Raw genomic sequence first — 11,783 nt, 5'->3', positions numbered from 1 at the left:
TTAATTAAAAATAAAAACACATGAAAAATCAACATCCCATTTTTCAGGGATAGGCCACACGCATAGGGCTTGGACTGCTCTGTGAGTGTGGCACATCAGATGTTATCTGATATTGGTTTTTCATTTTTATTTTTTAATTAAATAATTAAACATTTTAAAAGGAGTTTTAAAATGGAATGTTAGATTTTGTCTATCATCATTATTATTATAAAAGGTGATTGATTTTTATTCATTATTATTATGGTAATAATGTCTATATATTCTATTTGATAGAAAATAGAAACAACAAGTCTTGACATGTTTTCATACACAAAAGAAAAACCTATTCTCTCTAGCCTATAATCAAAAGTCTCATGTGTTGAGAATACTTTTGATTCACAAAATTGATCATTGTTCTCTATGTTCCCACCCACATCTTGAGGTGTAGAGAACATCTTGGAAGATCTAGGTGTGAGTACTCTAGCAAGGATAGGAAGATCGAAACATATGCAAAAAGATTCAAGGATTCTTGATAGGCTACAAGAGGTAAATCGTTTCGTATTATTTTTCCATATTTATATTATATATTGATTAACATATTGCATATTAAAAGATCCTCATATAAAGATTGTTTATATGAAAATTTTTGTTGTATACCTTTACTGCAATTTCCGCTTCGCACTAAAAACGTTCCTAACATATGTCACATATATGCACATATATTCCAAATATACCCATAACAGGCTAGCGGAATAGTCACAACGGGGTTAAATATCTGACTCGGTGTGAGCCTAGGGGTATTTCTGGAAAACTAGTGAGTATTTGGGATTTATCGGGTAATGGGCAGTTATTTGGTGATTAATTGGGGAATCTATAGTGCTATTTGAGGATTAGCGGGAAATGTAGCTAAAGACTATTTTGCCCTTCGGGGCATTAAAGGATAAGGGTTTGAGCAAGGGAAATTTTGGTCTTTTGTGCCAAGGGATAGACTTGACCTTGGCTAGACTTAGTTGACTAGAGGATCATGAAACTAAGAGGAAAACAAAAACACTCTCAGCTCACACACTCACTCTCCCTCACGTTCAACTCTCTCTCTCTCTCTCTCTCTCTCTCTCTCTCTCTCTCTCTTGAAGTATTGTGAACCTTGGGTCTTTTGAAAAGGAAGACTTGAAAGCTGAAGTTGTGAATTGAGAAATCAAACCTAGGAGCAGGCTTGGAGACAGGTGAGGGTCAAAATCAACCTTAAGGTAAGATTTAAGACATGTTTTTCTCTGGGAAGTAATGCTCAGCTTAGGTTTTGACTGAGTTTTAGTTTGAGTTGCTGAGTTGGGATAGGATTTATAGTTAGTTTTTGCGATAATTATTATGCCTATGTTGTGTGATTGGGAGTTCTAGACTTAAATTTGGGTTTAGTTGCTGTTTATGATGAATTTTAGTGATTTTGGCTCGAGAAAACCCATGGGAATTTCTGGGTTTCGAGCTTGAGTCGCAGCACTATTCTTCAAGCGTCGTGGCCCATGTGCGTGTAAGGGCCTTGCCGTTTCTCTGAGGCCGCCTAAGTGTCACAAAGTTGGTTAGGACGCGTTGCGGCCCGTGTCCCTCAATAGAGAGCCTTGGGCTCTCTAACTTGTAGCGTGTCACGGCCCTATGGGCTGAGTTGCGGCTCTAATTAAGGAAAATAGCCTAAATAGATTTTCAAGCTTGAAAACTTAAACCTAAGGGCTCGAGAGGGATTCTACTACCCCATTTAGTAGAATTCGAGGTTCCGGAACCTAGTATATTATTCTGAAGCTTCTAATTGATTTAGGTTTTGATATTCATTCGTTATTACGTTGTTACTAGGTTATACCGCTAAGGCTCGGGATTAGGGATCGTGATCGGAAACGCCTTATACTGTCAGCTCGAGACTAAAGGTAAGAACACTATTTGTGCCCGTAGAGGAGGGCATGACCCAATTATTTGTGCTTATATTGTGCTTAGTGTTATGTGTAGATGTTCGTAACTATTATGTCATATATGTGTTTGTGATGAAGCGGGAAAGGCCGGGAGCGGCAAAGGCCGAGATCGGCAAAGGATGGGAGTGCCAAAGGCCGGGAGTGCCAAAGGCCAGGATCGACAAAGGTTGGGATTGGCAAGGGTCGGTATTGACATTAAGCATGTTGAATGTAGGTCGCCAAGGCAAGGCCATCAAAGGGTGTCGTACTCACCCGCTCGGTTAAGACCGTGAACTTAGTGCCTGGTAACGCTCCCTGACTAGCTTAGGTCGTTGTTGTGAATTTTAATAGAAACTTGTGGTTTGTCTATTGTGTTTGATTAGTTAGGCATTTATTGAAATAAATTATTATATGTCGTACTGTGAAGTTTTCTTGCTGGGTCTTAGCTCACAGGTGCTCTATGGTGCAAGTAAGAGCAAGGAAAAGGTCAATCAACCATGAGTTGGAGGGCATGGATCGGTGCGTACATGTTTGGCCTACTTCGCCACCACGATTGGGGTACTTTTTAGGAGCACAGTATAATGTCTGGTTTTGTCGCTTAGGTTGACTATACAGTGACTTTTAAATTATAAACATGTTTTAAAGAATATTTTGGATCCCAATGTAACTCTTTTACGATCTTAATGCAAGTACAAATTTTTTATATGAATGTTTTATAAAATGAGTCTTTACGTTAATTTAATTACACTTTTGGGTCTAACACCTTGATTAGCCAGTCAAATACACATTTTAAAACCACACGATAACAACTATAGGGTAGGAGGGTGTTACAGTACCTCCGTGTACTAGATTGGATAAGGGAGGAGGCACCAGTGATCAAAAGAGAAAGGCTACAGACATATTTAGCACCTCAGACCAAAGAGGGGGTTCCCGGGCACTCAGAGTAGTTGCCAGGGCTGGAGTGAGAACTAGAAGACTTACCCAAAATGCACAAGCAAAAGACGCCATTTGGGTGACTGTTATGCTAAGGCATGTTTTTTGGGCGGCGTGGTGGTTCATTTCAAGAGAGAGTTCCCGCAATTGGAGAAGAAGGAATTGAGGGAGGATGACATTTCAATTCTGGTTTGAGTAGTTGCTTTGACACAGACGGAGGCTGAGGCTAGTTCCTTTGTGGCGGCAGGTTAGATTTCTAGCATCGAATCTTCTTATGCATTATGAATTTACTTTGACCTTAGGCATGCAATGTCTTATTTTGTAAGGTTATAAATGAATTGAGTTGATTTCAGGTCACGTAAGTTGTGGAAAATGGGGTGTCATCGCCTATTGAGAATCATTAGCATCTAAAGGTGGGATTAGACCATTATCGATAGTGGTGAATAATAGGGAGTGGTCTATGGACCTGATAGAATTAGTAGTGAAAGAGTTTGACGTGTTACCAGTTATTGATTGGTTGGTCAAGCGGGAACAATCATAGACTGCAAGAGAAAAGTGGTGACTTTCAAGTTTGAAAGAGGAAACCTGCTTGTGATTGTGGACGTTGTGAACGGGCCTCACAATCCAATGGCTATGATATTGAAGGTTAGAGACCTATCCCAAGGAAGATGCATGAAGTTTTAGCTAGTGTGCTGAATACCACAAGGAGTGCATAGGTTGGACCAGAAGGTCCACTGGGACTGCCATCACACTGGGAGATCGAGGTTATTACTAAACCGACATCATGGATAGAATCGATGCTCAAAGCACCATTTAGAGTGACGCCAGCAGAGTGGAAGGAATTAAAGGAGTTACTCTACTTGGGATTGATTAGACAGAGCTTCTCACCACGGCGTGCATCAACATCATTTGGTAAGAAAAAGGATAAGTTAGTGAGAATATGTATCGAATACAAATAGTTTAATAAGGTGATTATCAAGAACAACTATCCACTGCCAAGAATTGACAATTTTTTTGACCGATTGTAAGGTAAGACAATGCTCCTAAGAATTGACCCTCGATATTTTTATTACCAACCGAGGATCAAGGAAGAAGACATTTCAAGAATTATCTCTCGCATTAAGTATGGGTGTTGTGGATTTTCAGTGAAGGCTTTAGAACTGACTAACACTTCAGCGCTCTACGTGGATCCGACAAATAGAGAGTTCGAGGATTATTGGGATAATTCATATTTGAATTTATCAGGAATGTTATGGCCTACTTCCAATCAGAGACAAAACACGAGCGACATCTTCGTATGATATTATAGAGGCTAAGAAGACATAGATTACAGGTAGGTTCTGAAAGGATGAGCTATGATTTCTCCGAGTGATGTTCGGAGTCACATTATGGGGAAACGACCCGTGTACTATATCAGCAAGCGGTTGGTGGACACGGAGAATCGATACCCTGAGATTGAAAAGTTGGCATATGCATTAGTAGTGGCTTTGAGGAAGTTGAGACCCTATTTCCATGCCCATGCAATCGAAGTTCTCACTAATAGTCCTCTGAGACAGGTCTTGTATAAACCTGATACCTCGGGAAGACTGATGAAATGGTCAATCAAGTTGAGTCAATTCGATATCGTTTATACCCCGAGAGCTTCCATCAATGGACAAGTGCTTGCAAACTTCATAGTGGAGTTCACTAGTCAACCGAATGAAGGAAGAAGTGAAGAAGAGGGGCAGTCAGTCGCAGAAGGGGAGCTAAGGAATTCTGAGGAATGGAGCCTGCACGTGGATGGAGCATCCAACGAAGGAGGATCTGGAGCAGGCATCGTGATGACTGGACCCGAAGGACACAGGATGTACTGTGCAATACGGTTTGGGTTCGAAGCCTCGAACAATGAGGCAGAATACGAAGCGCTTCTAGCAGGACTGCGATTGGCCCAGGGGCTGAAGGTAACGCATCTACACATCTTTAGTGATTCACAGTTGGTGGTATTCTAGGTGAAAGGGGAGTACCAAGCGAGGGGACCCAAGATGGCTGCATACTTGGAAAGGGTAACAAGCTATTTGGAGCAATTGGTGGAATATAGCATAGATCAAATCCCAATAAAGAGAGGAATACCCATGTTGATGCCCTCGTGAAGCTGGCTTCCACTAAATATGGAGATACCCTCGAATCAGTGACTGTAGAATACTTACCAAGGCCAAGCATTGTCAATCCAGACGTTCACATGGTCAGCGTCCCAAAGGAGTCGTGGGCCAGCCCGATTATAGACTACCTGAGGGATGGAGTGGTACCAACAAACAAGAGGGAGGCTCGGAGGCTAGTTTACAAGGCAGCCCGATACACATTGGTAGATGGGATCTTATACAAGAGGGGGTTTTCTGTGCCACTCTTGCGATGTGTCAATGAGGAAGAAGCTATGAAGGTGCTATATGAAATACATGAGGGTGAATGTGGCAACCATGCGAGTGGACCATCCACTGCTCGAAAACCCATGTGGCAGGGGTACTACTGGCATTCCATGGAGAAAGATGCAAATGATTTCACAAGGAAATGTGACAAATGCCAAAGGCATGCGAACTACCCCCGAAAACCCCCGAATGAATTGACCAACCCTTCGCTCTCTGGGGGATAGACCTGATTGGCGCCCTCCCCCCAGGGAGAGGTGGTGCAAAGTACGTAGTGGTAGCCGTAGATTACTTCACCAAGTGGGTCGAAGCAGAACCTCTAGTGAAGATAACGGCCAAGCATATCACTACCTTTGTCAATAAATTCATTGTCTGCAGATTCGGAGTGCCCTACAAGATTATTTCTGACAACGGCACTCAATTTGAAGGGAAAACTGACTGTATGAGAAACACTTAAGAAATATATGATCCTGATTCCATTGTTGCTCTGGTTTTTCTGTTGATTCTAGTTCTAGTTCTTTCCATCTGATTCTAAGATTTCCATAGTATAAAAATCTGAGTTTTCTAACCTTTAATCGTTGACGAGTTCTTACCGTCAACATTTGGGGATTATAATACCCTTGACAGAAGTAACGTGAGAACCTGAGATTTTTCTTAATTGATAAATGTGAACTAAGCTTCCAAGAATTGAAGAAAAGGTTAATCATTGTGCCATGGTATCAATATAAGTATGTGGCGGACTGATATACAAAGACGGTACAATAGATATTGTCTTCGTTGTTTGAAAGTGAGCAATTTGTAGTGTTTGGTGGGCGGCATGACAAGAACTAAGGATGTGTCATGTGTGGGTTAGAAAGGTGACTGCTCATGCTTCACGATTGCTAAGGGAATAAAAACATAGATATTCTACACGGGACTTTGAGTTAGCAGTAATGATAACTGCGTTTAAGGTAAGGTGACAGTACTCATGGGGAAAGAAGTGTGAAACTTACACTAGCATAAAATTTTAAAGTGTTATGTCACTCATAAGGATTTTAATATGAGATAAAGACGTTGGTGAAAACTGGTGAAGGATTGACATTGAAATCCTTTATTACCCAGGGAAAACTAACGTGGAGGTTGATGCCTTAGGTTGGAATGGTCCATGCCAGGTATATGATTAAAAAAAAATTACAACAAAGTCATTTGAGGAAATGACTAAGAATGGTAAAGAATCTACAATTTATAATTGGAAAATATACCTCTACAAACAATGAAATACAGGAAGAGAATCTTATAAGAGTGGCTAAGAACCCTACTATATTTAACATGGATAGGTTGAGATATGAGGATTGAATACTAGTTCTGATGGATGCGGGCATCTAGAGAGAGATTCTGGATGAATCTTGTACCACTCTGTCCTCGCTACACTCGGGAATCATGAAGGTGTATTAAGATTTTAAATTTGTATAGTGGTGGCAAAGCGTCTAACCTTTCAGCAAGTGAGAGTTGAATACTAGAGGCCTGTGGGGTTATTATGACCTTTGGGAAATTTAATATAAACATGAGTGTATATAATTATGGACTTGATGATTGGTTTTCCTAGGATGGTGCGTAAGATAATTATCGTATGAGAGGTTGTGACTTGGTATACCAGGTTAGCGCACTTTGTGCCTGTGCGAATCAATTATAATGCGGAACAGTATGTTAAGTCATATGGGAAGGGAGATGGTGTATCTCCATGGGGCACTAAAGTTTTTAGTGTTGAATCGAGGTCCAACATTTGTTTTCAAGTTGTGGAAAGGCTCGTAGAGGGTGATGGGTACAAAACTGAGATTTGGTGTCACTTATCATCCTCAAATAGATAGACAATCTGAGAGGATGACTCGGACGTTAAATAATGTGTTTTGGGCATGTGAATTAGGTATTTAGGGACCGTTGAGTAAGTACAGTCCCTTGATTGGGTTCTTACCACGATGGTTATCAGCTGACAACTAGAGTGACTCCTATGTGACAACCACCCATTTTTTGGGATGGACTAGGAAAAAGAAAATTTTGATTCTAAAACGGTTCTGAGAACCATTGAAATTATTGAGAAATGTTAGAGCGGAAATACTCGCTTTATTTAAAAAGCGAAAAAGTTACGGCAATCAGGTATAAGAACGTGGGGTTCTAGAATTTGAAATTTGGTGTTTCTCCGAGTATCATAGAATAAAGAGATAGAATAATTGGAAAGAAAAGGAAAATGAATCCTATGTTTGTGAGACCTTTGAGATTCTGGAAAGAAATTTGTCAAGTGGCCTATAGATTAGCTTTGCTTCAGCATTGGCGGGGGTTCATAGGGTGTCTCAAATATCAATGCTGAGGAAAGATGTGTCGAGTACTACACCTGTTTTGGTTAAGATACCCTGGAATTACAGTAAGACCTACCATGTGAAGAGAAGCCATTGAGAATTATGGATAGAAGGGATAGAGTCTTAACGAAATAAGACTATCACTTTAGTGAGAGAGTTATAAAGGAATAACAAGGTAAAGAACATGACTTAGAAGTTAGAGTTAGATATGCGGGACCGGTGTCCCGAGATGTTTGAATAAATTTCAAGGAAGAAATCTCTATAAGGAGGGGATAGTTGTAATGTCCCAAAATTCCTAATGAGGCTTAGTTCCTTGATTAGCATGTCGGGAGGACACGTGGAGTAATTATGGGTTAATTAACTGAATAAATATGTGATTATGCGGATTGCATGAGTTGTATTATGATATGATTGTTTATGCATGATTATGTGTATTAAATATGCTTAAAGGCTCGCTTTTGTTAAAGAGGGGCATTGTCGTAATTTTGACCATTTGAGGGTATATTTGTATTTTATGTGTTATATGTTTGAGGCCACATTATTATGAGAATAGATTTGAGATATTCGGCATAAGTCAGACCTTTTGAGCAAATTAATGGAAAAGTACAACAGAGATTAATACCTAGCTCGGGGTGAGCCTAGGGGTATTTTGGTAATTTGGTGAATTACTGGGAATTATTAGGATACGAGATATATTTGAGGGAAATATTATTATGTAGAGAATTAGTGGATTTAATTGGGTATTTTGAGTGTAATTTGAGGTTTAAGGGTTAAATAGGCTAAATGTCAATTTTGCACCTAGGACCCTTTTGAAGAGAAGTTGTTAAGGGAGGTGTTTACCGAGTTTTTCGGAAACGAATACAAACAGAATAATAAAAAGATAAGAACTGTAGAAGTGCTAAAATGTAACTAAACAAACAGTGTTTTTACGTGGTTCAGGCGTTAACAAGCCCTAGTCCACGAGTCGATGTTATTATACTTGGAAAGGACTACAGTAAGATGGCTGGTGTACAAGAACTTCACCCACTCACAGTGTTTCTCTCGGGTTCTCTTGAAGAAGATGAAGCTAGAGAGATTTTTGTAGAGTTTTTGCTATGTGATCTGTTGGCCGTCCCTCTTCTTGTAAAATGAAGGGGTCTTTATAGCTAGGGTTTTGGATTAGGGTTTTTCTCTACGTACATGAGTCTTAATTACACCAGCCATAAATAGGGGATACAATTACTGTAGTAGCATGGCTACAAGACTCTATGTGGGTATATTTACGTGAAAGTATGGGGAACACACAAAGTCAGCCGTCTTTTCCAAGTTGTCAGCGGAACAGTAGGCGAAAAGGTACCCTTAGGCATGCTGGGATGTGTGCGGCTTTGACCTGTCGGGCGTGTCAGGCGGGATCCTGTGTCAGGTGGATATCATTCCAAATATGCCTCCTCCATGACTCGACCGTTTGGTTTTGTTCTGTGCGAGGCACGGAACTGTTTCTGCGAAGACTACTTGAAGAGCTTCTCCTGGAAGGAGCTTCCCCGAAGAATGCCTCTTCGGGAGTCCGAGAGGGTTGATGAGCCTCCGCGTCGCGTTTGCTTGGAAGAGTAATCCGGACACTAAACGGGAGAGGCGAAGCCTTTCTGTCCATCCGCGAGCTCTGGTCACCTACCGTGAACGACATTGGTAATTCTGCTTCCCCGAGGGTATCAATCTAAACGCTATCCGGAAATCTGGATAACAGGAGGGTATAATGGTCTTTGACCAGATCAATAGTGAGATTTGAACTGAGGGTCGAGGGGCAAAGTCATTCACATTCTCATTCTTTCCCTCTCTCTTTCCTTAAAGCTTTCCTTACTTGGGCCTTTGAAGAAAATTCTTGAATTCCAACTTAGAAGTGAATTGAGTTGGGAGATTAAGGCTTGTGTTGAGGATTGGGAAATGTCAAGGGCTAGGAATCCACCTGGGGATTCAAATTGTAAGAGTTAAATTCAATTCTTGAATGTTTTAGTTTTCCTTTTTGGTGTTCTTGGGATTTGTTGGATTTTGAGTTTGGGTGTGCTTTAGAGGCTTTTGGTTGTTAATTTTTGTGTATCTGAGTTTCTGGTGGTCGAAACTCTGTTGGGTAGTGGTTAAATTAGATTTTTAAGGTCGACCTATTTACGAAATCGCAAGTTTCTGGGTTTTCGCAGTAGCGTCACGGCACTTGGTAGGAGTGTCGCGACACGTTTGAAGTTGGTTAACTTCGGATCGCCTTGGCACCGCGACCCTTAGCGGGCAGCGCCGTGGTGCAAAATGGAAAAAAATTATGGATTAGCTCTCTGTCTAGTGAGGCGTCGCGACCGTTAGTGGTGGCCGCTGCGGCACAATAATGCTTGGGAATTCTTAGAGACCTCTCAGCCTACTGTGGGGTCGCGGTACAAAATGGCAATTTCTTTAAGTATATGTCTCTGGATTTTGGAAAACCAAATAAGAGGTCTTGGGAACTATTCCGCTACCTGGTTTAGTAAAATCTGAGGTCCCAAGCTCTAAGTCTTGTTCTTGAAGCCCTCCGTCGATTCAGTTTTGTTGAATATTTCTTAATGTGTTGTGACTAAGGGTTTCCGCTAGGCTCGGGAGGAAAGGGTTGTGCTTGGGATCGCCTCGCTTTATCGCTCAGGACTTGAGGTAAGAATATTGGTATATGCACATAGAGCTAGTTGGTTGCAAGACATACTAGCATTGCATTATCTGTGAATGCATGGTATAATCTATATTATGCCATTGTGTTAAATGTGGGGTCGATCGGCCATCGTGTTGAGCGTGGGGCTGGTCGACAAGCGTGTGGAATGCATGTCGTGAAGGTAAGTCTGGTTTGAGGGTACAATCCCCACTCACTCAGCATAAACCGTAAGTTGAGTGCCTGAGTACGCATCTTGCGCAGTTGGTCCGTTCGGCATGGCTATTTTCTTGGGTCATGTAAATGATTCATATGATTGAAATAAATGTGCTTGTAATTCGTGAAACATGATTATTATGTATATGATTGGAATGAATTCATTTATCGCATGTTAAGCATATGTTTATTTCTTATGAATAATTGAATTATTATTATGCGTTGTATGAGTTTTCTTTCTGGGCCTCGACTCACGGGTGCTCTATGCTGCACGTAATGGCAAGCTATGGGTAACCAGCCATGATTTGGAGAGTTTTGGAGCGGCGCATACGTATTCGGTCTACTTGGCCATCATAGTCAAGTTATTTTGAGGAACTTAGAACAGTGGTTCTGTTTTGCCACTTAGGTCAGCTATTTTTGTAATGTTTAATATAACTACCTTTTGATTATAAACCTTGGGATCTCGAGTATATATGCAAACCTCTTAACGTAAAATCTAATTTTATTGACCAAAATCTTTAGTACCTAAACAATTGTTTAATTTTAATTACACTTTTTAGTCCAAATTACTCGGTTATCCAGTTAAGCACTATTTTAAACACAGTGTAACGGTCCTAGATTAGTAGGACGTTACACCTATAGGCAACACATTTTGACATGGTAAATTCCCAATGCTCCGAGTGTATTCTTCTTTTTCTGTTCGCCTAGTTTTGGTTATTATGGGAGAAAAAATTCAAAAAGGTTTTAACTGGTAGCTTTGATAGCCTCTAAACATTATCTTATGTTCTTGTTAGCTTTTTATGAAGGCCCATGGGTGAGCAAGCTACTTGTAACGCCCTACATCCCTTAGAGTTGTTACCATGTGATTTTAAAATGTGCCCTTAGCTCACTAATCTAAGGTATTAGACCAAAAAGTGTAGTTAATTAAAATGAAAACTCATTAAAATAAGATATTGGTGCAAAAGGGTAGGTCATTCATTTAAATCATGAATATGTTACATTGGGATCCCGTTATACTGTTTAGAAATATATTTACAATTCAAAAAGTTACTTTACAGTCGACCTAAGCAACAAAATCAACATTTATAACCCGCTCCTCAAAATATAACCATTCGTGGCGACCAGGTAGGCCAAATATGTACGCCCTACTCCAGGCCCTCCAACTCATGGCTGATCGACATTTTCCTTTCCCTTACCTGCACCACAGAGCAACCGTGAGCCGAAGCCCAGCAAGATAACCTCAAAGCAGAGCATAGAATATTTTATCTCAACGCATAAATACTTAATCAAAGGCAATAAACAATCTAAAAATTGTTATTGAGATACACGATGGCACAACAACACAACAGTG

The sequence above is a fragment of the Humulus lupulus genome, chromosome 4 (assembly GCF_963169125.1).
Source record: "Humulus lupulus chromosome 4, drHumLupu1.1, whole genome shotgun sequence".
In the NCBI taxonomy this organism is placed as follows: domain Eukaryota; kingdom Viridiplantae; phylum Streptophyta; class Magnoliopsida; order Rosales; family Cannabaceae; genus Humulus; species Humulus lupulus.
This window is presented reverse-complemented; position numbering follows the sequence as displayed.